The sequence below is a fragment of the Oncorhynchus masou genome, unplaced genomic scaffold, assembly GCF_036934945.1.
Source record: "Oncorhynchus masou masou isolate Uvic2021 unplaced genomic scaffold, UVic_Omas_1.1 unplaced_scaffold_1988, whole genome shotgun sequence".
In the NCBI taxonomy this organism is placed as follows: domain Eukaryota; kingdom Metazoa; phylum Chordata; class Actinopteri; order Salmoniformes; family Salmonidae; genus Oncorhynchus; species Oncorhynchus masou.
The window spans coordinates 56,821-79,878 of NW_027008479.1; the positions used below are offsets into that span (position 1 = coordinate 56,821).

Consider the following 23,058-nt stretch of genomic DNA (forward strand, 5'->3'; position numbering starts at 1 on the left):
AACTCCCCCGTAGCTCACCAGCTCATCGCTAACTCCCCCGTAGCTCACCAGCTCATCGCTAACTCCCCCGTAGCTCACCGGCTCATCGCTAACTCCCGTAGCTCACCGGCTCATCGCTAACTCCCCGTAGCTCACCGGCTCATCGCTAACTCCCCGTAGCTCACCGGCTCATCGCTAAATCCCCGTAGCTCACCGCTAACTCCCCGTAGCTCACCGCTAACTCCCCCCCGTAGCTCACCGGCTCATCGCTAACTCCCCGTAGCTCACCAGCTCATCGCTAACTCCCCGTAGCTCACCGGCTCATCGCTAAATCCCCCGTAGCTCACCGCTAACTCCCCCGTAGCTCACCGCTAACTCCCCCGTAGCTCACCGGCTCATCGCTAACTCCCCCGTAGCTCACCGGCTCATCGCTAACTCCCCCGTAGCTCACCAGCTCATCGCTAACTCCCCGTAGCTCACCAGCTGATGAAGGCTGTGCGTGGCGGCTGTGACGTGTCTTTGCTAACTGCTGAACAGATTTGCACTGTGCATCTGTGATGCTAATATTAATTGTGTTTATCAATGGAAAACGTGCATTCTCTCTACTCCACTCTTGTCCAGTCCACTTAGGTGGTAGATTTTGGTCAGAGATCATAAAGTCTCGTTTCAGTCAAGAAATTAAACATTATTTTGGTTTAGTTATAGTTTTTTTCTGGGTCTATTCAGTCAGTTAAAGTCCTGTCAATTGCCACTGAAATGTGGTGTTAAATATTTGAGTCTATTTTTGTTGACAAAATGAACACGGGTCCCACCTCCTTTCTCTTCTCTGTCTCTCCTCTTCTTGTTGTCTCTTGTTCTCCTGCTCCCACACCTCTCTCATCCCTTGCACCTCACTGGCCCTCCTCTCTCTCATCTCCACCTCCCTCCTCTGTTCATCTTCTAGAGCCAGACGTCGCTTCTCCAGCTCAGCGCTGCCTCGCGCAAAGTTTTCCTTCAGACGGTCCTCATACGATACTACAGGAGGAGGAAGGAGGGGAGAGGAGAGGAGGAGGGATGGGAGAGGAGAGGGGAGGAGGAGGGATGGGAGAGGAGAGGGGAGGGAGGGGAGAGGGGGTGGAGGAGGGATGGGAGAGGAGAGGAGGAGGGAGGGGAGAGGGGGAGGAGGAGGGAGGGGGAGAGGAGGAGGGGAAGGAGAGGGGGAGGAGGGAGGGAGGGAGAGGAGAGAGGGGAGGGGAGAGTAGGAGGGAGGGGGAGATGAGAGGGGAGGAGGGAGGGAGGGAGGAGGGGGAGGAGGAGGGTGGGGGAGAGGAGGAGGGAAAGGGAGGGGGGAGGAGGAGGGAGGGGGAGAGGGAGAGGTGAGGAGGAGGGAGGGATGGGAGAGGAGGAGGGATGGGAGAGGAGAGGGGAAGAGGAGGGAGGGGGAGAAGAGAGGGGGATGAGGGAGGGGAGAGGAGAGGGGAGGAGGAGGGAGGGGGAGAGGGGAGGAGGGATGGGAGAGGAGAGGGGAGGAGGAGGGAGGGGGAGAGGAGGGAGGGATGGGGAGAGGAGGGGGGGAGGAGGGAGGGGGGAGGGGGAGAGGGAGGAGGGATGGGAGAGGGAGGGGAGGGGAGGAGGGATGGGAGAGGAGAGGGGGAGGAGGAGGAGGGAGGGGAGAGGAGGAGGGATGGGAGAGGGAGAGGGGAGGAGGAGGAGGGAGGGGGGAGAGGAGGAGGGATGGGAGAGGAGAGGGGAGGAGGAGGAGGGAGGGGAGAGAGGAGGGAGGGATGGGAGAGGAGAGGGGAGGCGGAGGATGGGGAGGGAGAGTAGGAAGGGGAAGGAGGGGAGAGGAGAGGGGAGTAGGAGGGAGGGAGAGGAGAGGGGAGTAGGAGTAGGAGGGAGGGGAGAGGAGAGGGGACTAGGAGGGAGTGGAGAGGAGAGGGGGGAGGAGGAGAGGGGGAAGAGAGGGGAGGAGGAGGGAGGGGGAGGGGGAGAGGGAGAGTAGGAAGGAGGTGAGAGGGGGGAGGAGGGAGGGGAGAGGGAGGGATGGGGAGGAGGAGGGAGGGGAGAGGAGGGATGGGAGAGGAGAGGAGGGATGGGAGAGGAGAGTAGGAAGGAGGTGAGAGGGGGGAGGGAGGGGGGAGAGGAGGGATGGGGGAAGAGAGGGGAGGAGGAGGGAGGGGAGAGGAGGAGAGGAGAGAAGGGGGAGAAGAGATCAGGGGGAGACAGAAGGAGAGAGTACATAAAGTCAGCATCATTGAAGGGGTAAGAGAGACAGTTGTCTCCTCTGTAACGACCTATAACCCCTCATAATATAGTTAGGGTTATGGTTATGCCAGGGTTATGGTTATGTTAGGGTTATGTTAGGGTTATGGTTATGTTAGGGTTATGGTTATGTTAGGGTTATGGTTATGTTAGGGTTATGGTTATGTTAGGTTATGTTAGGGTTATGGTTATGTTAGGGTTATGGTTATGTTCGGGTTATGTTAGGGTTATGCCAGGGTTATGGTTATGTTAGTGTTATGTTAGGGTTATGGTTATGTTAGTGTTATGTTAGGGTTATGGTTATGTTAGGGTTATGTTATGTTAGGGTTATGTTATGGTTATGTTATGTTAGGGTTATGGTTCTGTTAGGGTTATGGTTATGTTATGCCAGGGTTATGCCAGGGTTATGCCAGAGTTATGCCAGGGTTATGGTTATGTTAGTGTTATGTTAGGGTTATGGTTATGTTAGGGTTATGTTCTGTTAGGGTTATGGTTATGGTTATGTTAGGGTTATGTTATGTTAGGGTTATGGTTCTGTTAGGGTTATGTTAGGGTTATGGTTATGTTAGGGTTATGGTTATGATAGGGTTATGGTTATGTTAGGGTTATGTTAGGGTTATGTTAGAGTTATGGATAAGGTTATGTTATGTTAGGGTTATGTTATGGTTATGTTATGGTTATGTTATGGTTATGTTAGGGTTATGTTAGGGTTATGTTAGGGTTATGTTATGTTAGGGTTATGTTATGTTAGGGTTATGTTATGTTAGGGTTATGGTTATGATAGGGTTATGTTATGATAGGGTTATGTTATGTTATGTTAGGGTTATGTTAGGGTTATGTTATGTTAGGGTTATGTTATGTTAGGGTTATGTTATGATAGGGTTATGTTATGATAGGGTTATGTTATGTTATGTTAGGGTTATGTTATGTTAGGGTTATGGTTATGTTAGGGTTATGTTATGTTAGGGTTATGGTTATGTTAGGGTTATGTTATGTTAGGGTTATGGTTATGTTAGGGTTATGTTATGTTAGGGTTATGTTAGGGTTAGGGTTATGTTAGGGTTATGGTTATGTTATGGTTCTGTTAGGGTCATGTTATGTTAGGGTTATGTTATGTTAGGGTTATGTTATGTTAGGGTTATGTTATGTTAGGGTTATGGTTATGGTAGGGTTATGTTATGGTTATGTTATGGTTATGTTAGGGTTATGTTATGTTAGGGTTATGTTATGTTAGGGTTATGTTATGTTAGGGTTATGGTTATGTTAGGGTTATGTTAGGGTTATGTTAGAGTTATGGATAAGGTTATGTACCGTTGTTCTTGTTCTTGTGTGCAGGTTCAAGCTCTGCTGTCCGTCTATCAGGCCAGTGGAGAGGTAGGGCCCAGTTCCATTCAACATCTCTACTGGCCTGCTATCTCTACAGAAGGCAGAGAAAAATAATTACACCTGAGACAACGCTGAAAGACTACATTCAAAACACCAATCAGAGAGACAGTGTGTGTTACCTAAGACAGGGGGGTACCAGCTCTGAGGGCAGGGTGTGTGTGTGTGTGTGTGTGTGTGTGTGTGTGTGTGTGTGTGTGTGTGTGTGTGTGTTACCTAAGACAGGGGGTACCAGCTCTGAGGGCAGGGGTGTGTGTGTGTGTGTGTTACCCGAGACAGGGGGGTACCAGCTCTGAGGGTGTGTGTGTGTGTGTGTGTGTGTGTGTGTGTGTGTGTGTGTGTGTGTGTGTGTGTGTGTGTGTGTGTGTGTGTGTGTGTGTTACCTAAGACAGGGGGTACCAGGTCAGAGGGCAGGGTGAGGGGTAGCGGACATCCTGTCGTAACCATGTCTACCAGGTGCATGGCCAGAATAAACTCCTCAGCTCTCAGCTGACCGTCCTTATCCACGTCAGCCAGGGTCCTGCACCCACACCAATAAAATACACACACATTCAGAAAGACGAACACACACAGAGACAGACAGCCACTCACAAACTCACCAGATGGTAGCTAGCTGTGTCTGGGTCAGGTTGGAGGCAGTCAGGGCGTTCCTCACCTGAGGGCCTGAGAAACACAACACAACAACGTATTACAAACTAAGATACTACCTATAGACCTGACCTGAACCAGAAACAAGGTCACAGACCTGATCTGAACGAGAAACAAGGTCACTGACCAAAAGTACTGACCACAAACACACAATTACCGAAAACAAAACTACTGAACCAGAAGCACACAACCACTGACCACAATTACTGACCAAACACACAACCACAACTACACAATTACTGGCTACACAACTACCGACCATAACAACACAACTACAGATTATAGCTTCTGACCACAACTACCGACCACAACAACACAACTACAGATTATAGCTTCTGACCACAACTAACACCACAACAACACACTTAACACATTCTAAAGCGAATACTGGAATAATATTTCTCGGAAGGGGGAGAATGGTCATTAGTGATGAACACTAATGTCATATGGGTTGTTATTTTGTGATGTCATTAAAAAGTGTTATAAAGGAAATACTGTAACTTGAAAAGTATAGATACAACCTGGAAGATCTGCGCGATCAAAATAAAGAAAGTGCTACAGTATGATGTGCTTTGCTAGGTTTTACTAATATACTGTAGCCTGGTACTATATTGAACTAGCTATGTGCAAATATAATACGTAGGCTGTTTCCTGAAATGTTCTTACATTTTAATGATTCAATATATAATAATATTTATTTTTATTTTTGTAAGATCAGTACTGTTTGTTGCATGAATAGACGTCAAGACTATAATCCTCAGCCGCATTGGATCTCTGAGGGAACCAGTTTTGATCTGAATCAAAGCGTAGTAGATACAGCTCCTACAGCTCCTACAGCTCCTACAGCTCCTACATCTCCTACATCTCCTACAGCTCCTACAGCTCCTACAGCTCATACAGCTCCTACAGCTCCTACAGCTCCTACATCTCATACAGCTCCTACAGCTCCTACAGCTCCTACAGCTCCTACAGCTCCTACATCTCATACAGCTCCTACAGCTCCTACAGCTCCTACAGCTCCTACAGCTCCTACAGCTCCTACAGCTCATACAGCTCCTACAGCTCCTACAGCTCCTACAGCTCCTACAGCCCTACATCTCATACAGCTCCTACAGCTCCTACATCTCATACAGCTCATACAGCTCCTACAGCTCCTACATCTCATACAGCTCCTACATCTCATACAGCTCCTACAGCTCCTACATCTCATACAGCTCCTACAGCTCCTACAGCTCATACAGCTCATACATCTCATACAGCTCCTACAGCTCCTACAGCTCCTACAGCTCATACAGCTCATACAGCTCCTACAGCTCCTACAGCTCCTACAGCTCCTACAGCTCCTACAGCTCCTACATCTCCTACATCTCATACAGCTCCTACAGCTCCTACAGCTCATACAGCTCCTACAGCTCCTACAGCTCCTACAGCTCCTACAGCTCCTACAGCTCATACAGCTCCTACAGCTCCTACAGCTCCTACAGCTCCTACAGCTCCTACAGCTCATACAGCTCCTACAGCTCATACAGCTCCTACAGCTCCTACAGCTCCTACAGCTCTGGAACCGTTAATTAACTTCTCCAGACAAAGAGGGTTCCATTGGAAAACTCATCTGGGACGAACTGCGTTAGCTTGACGGCTAACGTTAGAGGCTTAGCTAGGTTAGCGGCTCTTTCAAGCAGACGTTAGCCTGTCAGTTCATCGGGATTCCAGAATAAGAAATAGCGGTCCTAGCTGTTAAAAGCTAAACGCGTCAGGGGAACACACGCAAAAACAAGTTTGTTATTTATGTTTAACAAAGACTGGTTGTTTTAGTTAAAATAACAAACCAGAGTGTTTTCAGCACACAGTGTTCAGCTACACACTCTGACGATGTCAGATTTGAAAAAGAGATGTCGTCTCACATCACTAGATGCACCATCCTATTTATACAGTGCCTTGCGAAAGTATTCGCCCCCCTTGAACTTTGCAACCTTTTGCCACATTTCAGGCTTCAAACATAAAGATATAAAACTGTATTTTTTTGTGAAGAATCAACAACAAGTGGGACACAATCATGAAGTGAAACGACATTTATTGGATATTTCAAACTTTTTTTTAACAAATCAAAAACTGAAAAATTGGGCGTGCAAAATTATTCAGCTCCCTTAAGTTAATACTTTGTAGCGCCACCTTTTGCTGCGATTACAGCTGTAAGTCGCTTGGGGTATGTCTCTAAAACAAATGATTTTAATGACATTTATACTTTGACATGTGCAGACTGGTCTTTGTGCTTGCGTACAACTTTTTGATATTATTTATACTATACATGTCTGTCATTCTTTTTTGTCCCCTTTAATGGGACTTTTAACAATCTAAAACTCTGCATTGTGACATCGTCACTTCAAACGTTCACTGTAAACAACGTAAATGTGTCAATTTTTGACACATCAGCTACTTTGACCATTTTGAAATCAATTTAGACAAAAAAATTGTTTAGAGAATATGGAATCTTCCTCTTCTTCTCTGCTTTTCAAAACAGAATAATCTGCTAATGATCAAATGTTACATCTGTACGTAACACGCATCAACGACACTTCCCTAAAACTATTTATAAACTTAACTTTTGACCCCAAACAAGTTACAGAAAAAGTTTGAAGATATGAAATCGTTGTGACGTTCGTTGTAAGGAGGAGACCAAGGCACTGGTGGTAAGCATACATTCTTCATTTATTAAATGAATGAACACTGAAACAAACTAACACAATAACAAATAACCGAACGAAAAGTCACTCTAACCACATGAGTGCTAACACATAGACAAGAACCCACAATTACCCAAGGGAAAATGGGAACCTAAATATGGTCCCCAATCAGAGACGACCATAAACAGCTGCCTCTGTTAATCGGGCCACCATAGCCACACATATACCTAGATTTACTAAACCCCTAGACTTTCTAAACCCCTAGACTAACAAAAAACCCTAGACAATAGAAAACAAGCATACCCACCCTCGTCACACCCTGACCTAACCAAAATAATAAAGAAAACAGAGATAACTAAGGTCAGGGCGTGACACCAATGCTGAGATGTTTAGACTGACCCTACTTAGATTGCGGGTCAACATCATTTAAAAAACTTTTTTTAATTAAAAATGTTTTTTTTTGCAAAAAATAACTAACCAATGGTAATTATAGAACCGTTCAAGCGACATAAACTAAACCAATGTTCAGGCCATTCCAACTTCAATTTTGTATAGTACTGTTCACCAACTATAATTATATAAATTAGCATAATATAAAACAACAACAGTATCTTATGAAACAATCAAGCTATATAAGGCAAACCAACTTTCATTTGTTCAGGCTATACTAACTTTTCATCTACCTACTTTTTTCAACTATAACCAGTCAGCATCATTACTACTATAGACACTACCACTACCACTACTATAACCAGTCACTACCACTACTACCTTGACTTTGTCCACATTTCGTTAAGTTACAGGCTTATTCTAAAATGGATTACATTGTTTATTTTCCTCCTCAATCTACACAGAAAAATCCATAATGACAAAGCAAAAACAGTTTTTTAGAAATCTTTACACATGTATTCAAAATAAATGACTGAAATATCACATTTACTTAAGTATTCAGACCCTTTACTCAGTACTTTGTTGAAGCACCTTTGGCAGCGATTACAGAATGGGGTCTCCTTGGGTATGATGCTACCAGTTTGGCACACATGTATTTGGGTAGTTTCTCCCATTTTCTCTGTAGATCCTCTCAAGCTCTGTCAGGTTGGATGTGGAACATCGCTGTGTCGCTATTTTCAGGTCTCTCCAGAGATGTTGAATCGGGTTCAAGTCTGGGCTCTGGCTGGGCCACTCAAAGACATCCAGAGACATGTCCCATAGCCACTCCTGTGTTGTCTTAGCTGTGTGCTTAGGTTGTCCTGTTGGAAGGTGAACTTTTGCCCCAGTCTGAGGTTTTCATCAAGGATCTCTCTGTACATTGCTCTGTTCATCTTTCCCTCAATCCTGACTAGTCTCCCAGTCCCTGCCGCTGAAACACATCCTCACAGCATGATGCTGCCACCACCATGCTTCACCATAGGGATGGTGCCGGGTTTTCTCCAGACGTGATGCTTGTCATTCAGAATAAAGAGTTCAAGCTTGGTTTCATCAGATCAGAGAATCTTGTTTCTCATGGTCTGAGAGTCTTTAGGTGCCTTTTTGTAAACTCCAAGCCGGCTGTCATGTGTCATTTACTGAGGAGTGGCTTCCGTCTGGCAACTCAACCATAAAGGCCTGATTGATGGGAGTGCTGCAGAGATGGTTGTCCTTCTGGAAGGTTCTCCCATCTCCAAATAGGAACTCTGGAGCTCTGTCAGAGTGACCATCGGGTTCTTGGCCACCTCCCTGACCAAAGCCTTTCTCCCCCGATTGGTCAGTTTGGCCGGGCGACCAGCTCTAGGCAGAGTCTTGGTGGTTACAAACTTCTTAGGAATGATGGAGGCCACTGTGTTCTTGGGGACCTTCAATGCTGCAGAAATGTTTTGGCTTCCCCAGATCTGTGCCTCAACACAATCCTGTCACAATCCTGTCTCGGAGCTCTACGGACAATTCCTTTGACCTCATGACATGGGACCTTATATAGACAGGTGTGTGCCTTTCCAAATCATGTCCAATCAATTGCATTTACCACAGGTGGACTCCAATCAAGTTGCAGAAACATCTGAAGGACAATCAGTGGAAACATGATGCACCTGAGCTCAACTTTGAGTGTCATAGCAAAGGGTCTTTATACTAATGTCAATAAGGTATTTCTGTTTTTATTTAATCCATTTTAGAATAAGGCTGTAATGTAAAGAGAAGGGCTCTCAATACTTTCCGAAGGTACTGTATGTTAGTTACAGATACCTTTCAAAAAACTGTGATTTGACTCAATCAGCGCGACACATCTCCTTCACATAGAGTTGATCTGTTTATTGTGGCCTGTTGTATAAGCAGTTTGCTGATGTCAACGTAGGTGGCGGTGGGGCAGGAATAAGACAACGAACACAATTGCATTTTATCGAGATCCATCCCCCACCATCACCTCATGTTTCAGCATGATAATGCCCCCATGTCGCAAGGATCTGTACACAATTCCAGGAAGCTGAAAATGGCCTGCATACTCACCAGACATGTTACCCATTGAGCATGTTTGGGATGCTCTGGATCGACGTGTACGACAATGTGTTCCAGTTCCTGCCAATATCCAGCAACTTCGCACAGCCAATGAAGAGGAGTGGGACAACATTCCACAGGCCACAATCACCAGCCTGATCAACTCTATGTGAAGGAGACGTGTCACGCTGCATGAGGCAAATGGTGGTCACACCAGATACTGACTGATGCATATTTGAATTCCCAGTCATGTCAAATCCATAGATTAAGGCCTATTGAATTCATTTCAATTGACTGAATTCCTTATATGAACTGTAACTCAAGTAAAATCTTTGAAATTGTTGCATTTTGCGTTTTTTTTTGTTCTGTGTATAACCGACAGGGCCAAGAACGGTCGGGTTCTGTAAGTGCAAAGAGAAGGAAGCTCGTTCTCCAACCATCAACTAGAGATTCAGCATCTCTTAGAAGACAAGTTAATAAACAAGTTACATCAGGTACGGTTAGTGGTCGAAGGGTCAGGAACATTAGTTGTAACCACTCATCAGCTTGGAGAGAGAAGAGAAAGAGACGAGAGAGAGAGAAGAGAGAAGAGAGAGAAGAGAGAGGAGAGAGAAACGAGAGAGTAGAGAGTGAAGAAAAAAAGAGAGAGAGAGAAGAGAGAAGAGAAAGAAGAGAAAAGAGAGAAACGAGAGAGAAGAGAAAGAAGAGAAAGAGAGAGAAACGAGAGTAGAAAGAGTAGAGAGAAAAGAGAGCAAGAAAAAAATTGCGAGAGAGAATAGACAGGTAGTTGTAACTCACCAGAGAGGTATCCACTCATCAGCTTGTCCAGACTGTTAAACTGTTGTCTGTACTTCAGCCTGGTGGACTGGGGAACGGACCAATCACAGGAGCACGTCTTGGGAGAGTTACTGGCCAGGGAGGTGGTGGAGGAGGAGTTAGAACTGGAGTAGGAGAAAGAGAGAGAGAGAGGGAGAGAGGGGAGTAGGAGAAAGAGAGAGAGACAGAGAGACAGAGAGAGAGAGAGAGAGACAGAGACAGAGACAGAGACAGAGAGAGAGAGAGAGAGAGAGAGAGAGAGAGAGGGAGAGAGGGGAGTAGGAGAAAGAGAGAGAGACAGAGAGACAGAGAGAGAGAGGGAGAGAGGGAGTAGGAGAAAGAGAGAGAGACAGAGAGAGAGAGAGAGACAGAGACAGAGAGAGAGAGAGAGAGAGAGAGAGAAAAAAAGAGAGAGATTTGTTTTCACATTGATTTCAGAAAAAAGCAGAGCCCAGTCTGGCAGAAGAGAGGCAGAAGAGAGGTAGAAGAGAGGCAGAGAGGCAGAGAGAGGCAGAAGAGAGGCAGAGAGAGGCAGAAGAGAGGCAGAGAGGGGCAGAAGAGAGGCAGAAGAGAGGCAGAAGAGAGGCAGAAGAGGCAGAGAGAGGCAGAGAGGCAGAGAGAGGCAGAGAGGGGCAGAAGAGAGGCAGAAGAGATGCAGAGAGAGGCATAGAGGGGCAGAAGAGAGGCAGAAGAGGGGCTGAAGAGGCAGAAGAGAGGCAGAAGAGAGGCAGAGAGAGGCAGAGAGGGGCAGAATAGTGGCAGAGAGGGGCAGAAGAGAGGCAGAAGAGATGCAGAGAGAGGCATAGAGAGGCAGAAGAGGGGCAGAAGAGAGGCAGAAGAGAGGCAGAAGAGGGGCAGAAGAGAGGCAGAAGAGAGGCAGAAGAGGGGCAGAAGAGAGGCAGAAGAGAGGCAGAAGAGGGGCAGAAGAGAGGCAGAAGAGAGGCAGAAGAGATGCAGAGAGAGGCATAGAGAGGCAGAAGAGGGGCAGAAGAGAGGCATAGAGATGCAGAGAGAGGCATAGAGATGCAGAGAGAGGCAGAAGAGAGGCATAGAGAGGCAGAAGAGAGGCAGAAGAGAGGCAGAAGAGATGCAGAGAGAGGCATAGAGATGCAGAGAGAGGCAGAAGAGAGGCATAGAGATGCAGAGAGAGGCAGAAGAGAGGCAGAAGAGGGGCAGAAGAGGGGCAGAAGAGAGGCAGAAGAGAGGCAGAAGAGAGGCAGAAGAGAGGCAGAAGAGAGGCAGAGAGGAATATTACAGTGTATTATGATGTCATATTACCTTCCAGCTTTATTGTTTCTGTGAGAAACTTCAACCAGTTGCTAGTGGTGTAAAGTGTAAATACTTTAAAGTACTACTTAGGTCATTTTGGGGGGGGGGTATCTGTACTTTTGCCTCACTACATTCTTAAATAAAACAATGTACTTTTTACTTCATACCTTTTCCCTGACACCTAAAAGTACTCATTACATTTGCAATGCTTAACAGGACAGGAAAATGGTACAATTCTCTTATCAAGAGAACATCCCTGGTCATCCCTACTGCCTCTGATCTGGAGGACTCACTAAACAGAGAACATATCTGGTCATCCCTACTGCCTCTGATCTGGAGGACTCACTAAACAGAGAACATCCCTGGTCATCCCTACTGCCTCTGATCTGGAGGACTCACTAAACAGAGAACATCCCTGGTCATCCCTACTGCCTCTGATCTGGCAGACTCACGAAACAGAGAACATCCCTGGTCATCACTACTGCCTCTGATCTGGAGGACTCACTAAACAGAGAACATCCCTGGTCATCCCTACTGCCTCTGATCTGGAGGACTCACTAAACAGAGAACATGCCTGGTCATCCCTAATGCCTCGGATCTGGAGGACTCACTAAACAGAGAACATATCTGGTCATCTCTACTGCCTCTGATCTGGAGGACTCACTAAACAGAGAACATCCCTGGTCATCCCTACTGCCTCTGATCTGGTGGACTCACTAAACAGAGAACATCCCTGGTCATCCCTACTGCCTCTGATCTGGAGGACTCACTAAACAGAGAACATCCCTGGTCATCCCTACTGCCTCTGATCTGGAGGACTCACTAAACAGAGAACATCCCTGGTCATCCTACTGCCTCTGATCTGGAGGACTCACTAAACAGAGAACATCCCTGGTCATCCCTACTGCCCGTGATCTGGAGGACTCACTAAACAGAGAACATCCCTGGTCATCCCTACTGCCTCTGATCTGGAGGACTCACTAAACAGAGAACATCCCTGGTCATCCCTACTGCCTCTGATCTGGAGGACTCACTAAACAGAGAACATCCCTGGTCATCTCTACTGCCTCTGATCTGAAGGACTCACTAAACAGAGAACATCCCTACTGTCTCTGATGTGTGTGGTGTGGTGTGGTGTGGTGTGGTGTGTGTGTGTGTGTTGTAGTGTGTTGTGTGTGTCTGTTGTGGTGTGTGTTGTGGTGTGGTGTGTGTTGTGTTGTGCTGTGTGTTGTGGTGTGGTGTGTGTTGTGGTGTGTGTTGTGTTGTGTGTGTGTTGTGTTGTGGTGTGTGTTGTGTTGTGGTGTATGGTGTGGTGTGTGTTGTGGTGTGTGTTGTGCTGTGGTGTGTGTTGTGGTGTGGTGTGTGTTGTGGTGTGTGTTGTGTTGTGGTGTGTGTTGTGGTGTGGTGTGTGTTGTGGTGTGTGTTGTGCTGTGTGTTGTGGTGTGGTGTGTGTTGTGGTGTGTGTTGTGCTGTGTGTTGTGGTGTGTGTTGTGGTGTGTGTTGTGGTGTGTGGTGTGGTGTGTGTTGTGGTGTGTGTTGTGGTGTGTGGTGTGCTGTGTGTTGTGCTGTGTGTTGTGGTGTGGTGGTGTGTGTTGTGGTGGTGTGTGGTGTGCTGTGTGTTGTGCTGTGTGTTGTGGTGTTGTGGTGTGTGTAGTGGTGTGTGTTGTGGTGTGTGTTGTGGTGTGTTGTGTGTGTCTGTTGTGTGTGTTGTGTGTCTGTTGTGTGTGTGTGTGTGTTGTGGTGTGTTGTGTGTGTGTTGTGTGTGTCTGTTGTGTGTGTGTTGTGTGTGTGTGTGTGTGTGTGTGTTGTGATGTGTTGTGTGTGTCTGTTGTGTGTGTGTGTGTGTGTGTGTTGTGGTGTGTTGTGGTGTGTGTGTGTGTTGTGGTGTTGTGTTGTGGTGTGGTGTGTGTGTGTTGTGGTGTGTGTTGTGTTGTGGTGTGGTGTGTGTGTGTTGTGGTGTGTGTTGTGTGTTGTGGTGTGTGTGGTGTGTTGTGGTGTGTGTTGTGTGTTGTGGTGTGTGTTGTGTGTTGTGGTGTGCGTTGTGATGTGCATTGTGGTGTGTGTTGTGGTGTGTGTGTGTTGTGGTGTGTGGTGTGTTGTTGAGTTTAAGTTGAGTTTATTTTTATTTTTACAGGGACAGTGCACATTAATCAACGTTTCAGTAAAAGTGCCGGTTTTAGTGGTGTGTGTTGTGGTGTGTTGTGGTGTGTTGTGGTGTGTGTTGTGGTATGTGTTGTGTGTTGTGTTGTGGTGTGTTGTGGTGTGTGTTGTGGTGTGGTGTGTGTGTGTGCGTTGTGGTATGTGTTGTGTGTTGTGTTGTGGTGTGTGTTGTGGTGTGTGTGTGTGTGTGTGTTGTGGTGTGTGTGTGTTGTGTGTGGAGAAATGTTTTTTGAGCTTTTCAATTTTTTTACCGCCAGTGCTAACCCTGGTGCGTGTGCGCATATTTGTGTACACACACACACACACACACACACACACACACACACACACACACACACACACACACACACACACACACACACACACACACACACACACACACACACACACCTGGTGGGTTGAGTCAAACTGTCTGCTGATGTTTACACACTTTCACTTCCTGCTAGTGGACAGATCCAATCTGGGGTTAGCTTGTTGTTACCTGCTAGAGGACAGATCCGATAGGGACTTAGCTTGTTGTTACCTGCTAGAGGACAGATCCGATAGGGACTTAGCTTGTTGTTACCTGCTAGAGGACAGATCCGATAGGGACTTAGCTTGTTGTTACCTGCTAGAGGACAGATCCGATAGGGACTTAGCTTGTTGTTACCTGCTAGAGGACAGATCCGATAGGGACTTAGCTTGATGTTACCTGCTAGAGGACAGATCCAATAGGGAGTTAGCCTTGGAGATCCCAGCGGATGGAGAGAATGCCATTGGAGAGGAGAAGCAGGACAGAGGGAGTGCTGGAGGGAGAGAGAGAGAGTTATCCATCAAAAACGGAGATGTGTGGGTAAACCACTTCTTGTTGGCTCTATAACAAAGAACAAACAAAACAAATAAAAATTAGATTTGATTTAGATTTTTTTTTTAAAAGCATGATGAAAAAAATATAAAGACCACTAAATCTAATAGTCTATACTCTTTATCATCCTCAGCTCTGGCATCTTGAAACCAGGACAGGACATCCTGTGGTGACAAATTTGACCCCAATAACTACTGTGGGATATGTCAAAAGCAACTTTTGGAAAATCCTCTGCATTGTCATTGACTAGTTCATTTCCTCAGTGAAAACCGACCAGATTACCTTACGACAGTATTCACCCTAATTGACAAACAAACAAACCAAAACAAAGGCAAAGTCTCCTCATGCTTTGTTGATTTAAAAAAAAATGTGTGACTCAATTTGGCATGAGGTTCTACTAAACAAATTGATTGAAAGTGGGGGAAAAATATTAGTGCTCCCGAGCATCTGAATCACATCCGGCCCACAAAGTGTTGTCATTGTAAAGATTTGTTCTTAACTGACTTGTTAAATAAACACACAAAGTGTTATTTGACGTGTATCTTTTTTGACACGCAAACACCTTTCCATAGGTGTTTGAAGCTAGTAGCAGTGACGCTATTATTACTATTACTACTATTACTATTACTGTGTAACTCCAGTAGGGAGTTACAATAGCGAACAATAGCGCCTACTTGGTAGTGTGTACCGGTGCTCGACCAGTCGGTGGAAGCCAACATCACCCAAGACAGAGAACAGTTGATTATCAAGGGCAATGAATTCCATTATCTTTGCACTAATGGATTTCACCTTAGAGTTGTCTCGCTGAAATGTTGTTACTCTTTCAAATGACTGCTGGACTTGTTGACTGCTCGATCCACACAGCAGACATTGTGGGCGAGGTTAGGAATGTTGTGTTGCACATGTTGCGCCACATTTTAAATGGAGTCATTACGTCATGTGTGTGTGTCTGTTGTGGTGTGGTGTGGTGTGTGTGGAGGTAGAGAGAATGATTTTATCCCACGTTATATAGGCACGGCAGCTTTGACATCGGTTTTGCACATCGCCGTTAAACTAGACAGATACCGGTCCGATTCCGATATGTTCACTGATATATTGTGCATTCCTAATTAAGAACGATATTTTTTTCATTTCACAATGTGATACATCACTCAAATTGATTAGAGAAAAACAGCCTTCTAAAATGACATTCTTACAGTGGTTTGTCCTGTAAAAGATGCAGCGTACTGCGGCTCAGCTTGCATGGTGCAGCAGAAATATATGGCACGTATTTACTGTAAGTGTGAACCACTGGTTTGACCACCAGAGGGCATTTTGAGAAGAATTTGAATAGTGGCTGTATTAGAGAATGCAGGCACGTGTGAGACCGGGGTTCAGTTCCTCGACGGGGAGGAAGGCTGTCCTTGAAAATAAGAATTTGTTCTGAACTGATTCCATGTGTGTTGTTTCATAGTTGTGATATCTTCGCTATTATTCTACAATGTAGTAGTATAGTAAAAATATACAAAAACCCTGGAATGTGTAGGTGTGTCCAAACTTTTAATTTGTTTAATTTATTTAATTTGATTAATATATTATGGTGTTTCTATTCCCCCCCCCCCCAAAAAAGAGCCTCTCCGTTAGGATTGAACGGAAAATATGGCGCTGTACATTGTGATGGTCGGAAGTACAGTACTGGCTATTTAAAGAATCCCTAAACTTCAATTCAACTTTCAATAAATAAAACTACAGGTCTGATTACATCCTAACAGCCCGTATATATATATATATGAAAATTACAGGCCTCTCATCTTTTTAAGTGGGAGAACTTGCACAATAGGTGGCTGACTAAATATTTTTTTTTTGCCCCACTGTATATATATACAGTATATATGTATATATATACAGTGGGGCAAAAAAGTATCTAGTCAGCCACCTATTGTGCAAGTTATCCCACTTAAAAAGATGAGAGGCCTGTAATTCTCATCATAGGTACACTTCAACTATGACAGACAAAATGACGAAAATAAATCCAGAAAATCACATTGTAGTATTTTTAATGAATTTATTTTCAAATTATGGTGGAAAATAAGTATTTGGTCAAAAACCAAAGTTTATCTCAATACTTGGTTATATAACCTTTGTTGGCAATGACAGAAGTCAATCGTTTTCTGTAAGTCATCACAAGGTTTTCACACACTGTTGCTGGTATTTTGGCCCATTCCTCCATGCAGATCTCCTCTAGAGCAGTGATGTTTTTGGGCTGTTGATGGGCAACACAGATCTTCAACTCCCTCCAAAGATTTTCTATGGGGTTGAGATCTGGAGACTTGCTAGGCCACTCCAGGACCTTGAAATGCTTCTAAAGAAGCCACTCCTTCGTTGCCAGGGCGGTGTGTTTGGGATCATTGTCATGCTGAAAGACCCAGCCATGTTTCATCTTCAATGCCCTTGCTGATGGAAGGAGGTTTTCACTCAAAATCTCACGATACATGGCCCAATTCATTCTTTCCTTTAAACGGATCAGTCGTCCTGGTCCCTTTGCAGAAAAACAGCCCCAAAGCATGATGTTTCCACACCCATGCTTAACAGTAGGTATGGTGTTCTTTGGATGCAACTCAGCATTCTTTGTTATATATTGGTTATATTAAAAAATATATAAAAGTTCTATTTTGGTTTCATCTGACCATATGACATTCTCCCAATCTTCTTCTGGATCATCCAAATGCTCTCTAGCAAACTTCAGACGGGCCTGGACATGTGCTGGCTTAAGCAGGGGGACACATCTGGCAATGCAGGATTTGAGTCCCTGGCGGTGTAGTGTGTTACTGATGGTAGGCTTTGTTACTTTGGTCCCAGCTCTCTGCAGGTCATTCACTATGTCCCCCGTGTGGTTCTGGGATTTTTGCTCACCGTTCTTGTGATCATTTTGACCCCACGGGGTGAGATCTTGCATGGAGCCCCAGATCGAGGGAGATTATCAGTGGTCTTGTATGTCTTCCATTTCCTAATAATTGCTCCCACAGTTGATTTCTTCAAACCAAGCAGCTTACCTATTACATATTCAGTCTTCCCAGCCTGGTGCAGGTCTACAATTTTGTTTCTGGTGTCCTTTGACAGCTCTTTGGTCTTGGCCATAGTGGAGTTTGGAGTGTGACTGTTTGAGGTTGTGGACATGTGTATTTTATACTGATAACAAGTTCAAACAGGTGCCATTAAAACAGGTAACGAGTGGAGGACAGAGGAGCCTCTTAAAGAAGAAGTTACAGGTCTGTGAGAGATAGAAATCTTGCTTGTTTGCAGGTGACCAAATACTTATTTTCTACCATAATTTGCAAATAAATTAATAAAAAATCGTACAATGTGATTTCCTGGACAGTCTGTGGTGCAACGTGGCCTGGGGAACGGGCTAAATATTGCTTTTACATTGTTACAACCTTCAATGTTATGTCATAATTACATAAAATTCTGGAAAATTAGTTCGCAACGAGCCAGGCGGCCCACACTGTTGCATATACCCTGACTCTGTGTGCAATGAACACTAGAGAAGTGACACAATTTCACCTGGTTTATATTGCCTGCTAACCTGGATTTCTTTTAGCTAAATATGCAGGTTTAAAAATACACAGCCCAAAAAAATAAAGGGAACACGCTCCTGATGAGGTGATCTCCTCCCAGACCTGGATTAAAGCATCCGCCAACTCCTGGACAGTCTGGTGTAACGTGGCGTTGGTGGATGGAGCGAGACATGATGCCCCAGATGTGCTCAATTGGATTCAGGTCTGGGAACGGGCGGGCCAGTCCATAGCATCAATGCCTTCCTCTTAAAGGAACTGCTGACACACTCCAGCCACATGAGGTCTAGCATTGTCTTGCATTAGGAGGAACCCAGGGCCAACCGCACCAGCATACGGTCTCACAAGGGGTCTGAGGATCTCATCTCGGTACCTAATGGCAATCAGGCTACCTCTGGCGAGCACATGGAGGGCTGTGCGGCCCCCAAAAGAAATGCCACCCCACACCATGACTGACCCACCGCCAAACCGGTCATGCTGGAGGATGTTGCAGACAGCAGAACGTTCTCTACGGCGTCTCCAGACTCTGTCACGTCTGTCACATGTGCTCAATGTGAACATGCTATCATCTGTGAAGAGCACAGGGCGCCAGTGGCGAATTTGCCAATCTTGGTGTTCTCTGGCAAATGCCAACGTCCTGCACGGTGTTGGGCTGTAAGCACAACCACCACCTGTGGACGTCGGGCCCTCAAACCACCCTCATGAAGTCTGTTTCTGACCGTTTAAGCAGACACAGGCACATTTGTGGCCTGCTGGAGGTCATTTTGCAGGGATCTGGCAGTGCTCCTCCTGCTCCTCCTTGCACAAAGGCAGAGGTAGCGGTCCTGCTGCTGGGTTGTTGCCCCTCCTACGGCCTCCTCCACATCTCCTGATGTACTGGCCTGTCTTCTGGTAGCGCCTCCATGCTCTGGACACACTGACAGACACAGCTTACATTGATGTGCCATCCTGGATGAGCTGCACTACCTGAGCCACTTGTGTGGGTTCTAGACTCCGTCTTATGCTACCACTCGAGTGAAAGCACCACCAGCATTCAAAAGTGACCAAGACATCAGCCAGGAAGCATAGGAACTTAGAAGTGGCCTGGTCACCACCTGCAGAACCACTCCTTTGGGGGGGGGGCTTGCTAATTGCCTATAATTTCCACCGGTTGTCTATTCCATTTGCACAACAGCATGTGACATTTACGGTAAATCAGTGTTGCTTCCTAAGTGGACAGTTTGATTTCACAGAAGTGTGATTGACTTGGAGTTACATTGTGCTGTTTAAGTGTTCCCTTTATTTTTTTGAGCAGTGTATATATCAGGTCTGATTACATCCTAACTGGACTGTATAACACCATACATAACGCCTCTCTACTATACTGGACCATACATAACCCTCTCTACTATACTGGACCATACATAACCCCTCTCTACTATACTGGACCATAAATAACCCCTCTCTACTATACTGGACCATACATAACCCCTCTCTACTATACTGGACCATACATAACCCCTCTCTACTATACTGGACCATACATAACCCCTCTACTATACTGGACTGTATAACACCATACATAACCCCTCTCTACTATACTGACCATACATAACCTCTCTCTACTATACTGAACCATAAATAACCCCTCTACTATACTGGACTGTATAACACCATACATAACCCCTCTCTACTATACTGGACCATACATAACCCCTCTATACTATACTGGACCATACATAACCCCTCTCTACTATACTGGACTGTATAACACCATACATAACCCCTCTCTACTATACTGAACTATACATAACCCCTCTCTACTATACTGGACCATACATAACCCCTCTCTACTATACTGGACCATACATAACCCCTCTCTACTATACTGGACTGTATAACACCATACATAACCCCTCTCTACTATACTGAACTATACATAACCCCTCTCTACTATACTGGACCATACATAACCCTCTCTACTATACTGGACCATACATAACCCCTCTCTACTATACTGAACCATACATAACCCTCTCTACTATACTGGACTATACATAACCCCTCTCTACTATACTGGACCATACATAACCCTCTCTACTATACTGGACCATACATAACCCTCTCTACTATACTGGACCATACATAACCCCTCTCTACTATACTGGACCATACATAACCCCTCTCTACTATACTGAACCATACATAACCCCTCTCTACTATACTGGACTATACATAACCCCTCTCTACTATACTGGACCATACATAACCCCTCTCTACTATACTGGACCATACATAACCCCTCTCTACTATACTGAACCATACATAACCCCTCTCTACTACACTGAACCATACATAACCCTCTCTACTATACTGGACCATACATAACCCCTCTCTTCTATACTGAACCATACATAACCCCTCTCTACTATACTGGACCATACATAACCCCTCTCTACTATACTGGACCATACATAACCCCTCTCTACTATACTGAACCATACATAACCCCTCTCTACTATACTGAACCATACATAACCCCTCTCTACAATACTGAACCATACATAACCCCTCTCTACTATACTGGACAGTAAAACACCATACATAACCCCTCTCTACTATACTGGACAGTATAACACCATACATAGCCCCTCTCTACTATACTGGACCATACATAACCCCTATCTACAATACTGGACCATACATAACCCCTCTCTACTATACTGGACTGTATAACAACATACATTACCCTCTCTACTATACTGGACTGTATGACACCATACATAACCCCTCTCTACTATACTGGACCATACATAACCCCTCTCTACTATACTGGACCATACATAACCCCTATCTACTATACTGGACCATACGTAACCCCTCTCTACTATACTGAACCATACATAACCCCTCTCTACTATACTGGACTTTATAACAACATACATAACCCCTCTCTACTATACTGGACTGTATGACACCATACATAACCCCTCTCTACTATACTGGACCATACATAACCCTCCCTACTATACTGGACTGTATAACACCATACATAACCCCTCTCTGCTATACTGGACCATACATAACCCCTCTCTACTATACTGGACCATACATAACCCCTCTCTACTATACTGGACCATACATAACCCCTCCCTACTATACTGGACTGTATAACACCATACATAACCCCTCTCTGCTATACTGGACCATACATAACCCCTCTCTACTATACTGGACCATACATAACCCCTCTCTACTATACTGGACCATACATAACCCCTCCCTACTATACTGGACTGTATAACAACATACATAACCCCTCTCTACTATACTGAACCATACATAACCCCTCTCTACTATAATGGACTGTATAACAACATACATAACCCCTCTCTACTATACTGGACTATATAACACCATACATAACCCCTCTCTACTATACTGGACCATATAACACCATACATAACGCCTCTACTATAATGGACCATACATAACCCCTCTCTACTATACTGAACCATACATAACCCCTCTCTACTATACTGGACCATACATAACCACTCTCTACTATACTGAACCATACATAACACCTCTCTACTATACTGGACCATACATAACCCCTCTCTACTATACTGGACCATACATAACCCTTCTCTACTATACTGGACCATACATAACCCCTCTACTATACTGGACCATACATAACCCTCTCTAATATACTGAACTGTATAACACCATACATAACCCCTCTCTACTATACTGGACTGTATAACACCATACATAACCCCTCTCTACTATACTGAACCATACATAACCTCTCTCTACTATACTGAACCATACATAACCCCTCTCTACTATACTGGACCATACATAACCCCTCTCTACTATACTGAACCATACATAAACCCCTCTCTACTATACTGGACCATACATAACCCCGCTCTACTATACTGAACCATACATAAACCCCTCTCTACTATACTGAACCATACATAACCCCTCTCTACTATAATGGACTGTATAACAACATACATAACCCCTCTCTACTATACTGGACTGTATAACACCATACATAACCCCTCTCTACTATACTGAACCATACATAACCCCTCTCTACTATACTGAACCATACATAACCCCTATCTACTATACTGGACCATATAACACCATACATAACCCCTCTCTACTATACTGGACTGTATAACAACATACATAACCCCTCTCTACTATACTGGACTGTATAACACCATACATAATCCCTCTCTACTATACTGGACTATATAACACCATACATAACCCCTCTCTACTATACTGGACCATACATAACCCCTCTCTACTATACTGGACCATATAACACCATACATAACGCCTCTACTATAATGGACCATACATAACCCCTCTCTACTATACTGGACAGTATAACACCATACATAACCCCTCTCTACTATACTGGACCATACATAACCCCTCTCTACTATACTGGACCATATAACACCATACATAACGCCTCTACTATAATGGACCATACATAACCCCTCTCTACTATACTGAACCATACATAACCCCTCTCTACTATACTGGACCATACATAACCACTCTCTACTATACTGAACCATACATAACCCCTCTACTATACTGGACCATACATAACCACTCTCTACTATACTGGACCATACATAACCCTTCTCTACTATACTGGACCATACATAACCCTCTCTACTATACTGGACCATACATAACCCTCTCTAATATACTGAACTGTATAACACCATACATAACCCCTCTCTACTATACTGGACCATACATAACCCTTCTCTACTATACTGGACCATACATAACACCTCTCTACTATACTGGACCATACATAACCCCTCTCTACTATACTGGACTGCATAACACCATACATAACCCCTCCCTACTACACTGAACCATACATAACCCTCTCTACTATAATGGACCATACATAACCTCTCTCTACTATACTGAACCATACATAACCCCTCCCTACTATACTGGACCATACATAACCCCTCTCTAC

At 44.9% G+C, this 23,058-nt stretch overlaps 1 pseudogene; it reads right to left on the minus strand.

Annotated features, from left to right (window-relative positions):
• Positions 1-757: 757 nt before the first annotated feature.
• Positions 758-23,058, minus strand: part of LOC135532689 (intersectin-2-like) — a 32,627-nt pseudogene continuing 10,326 nt past the window's right edge.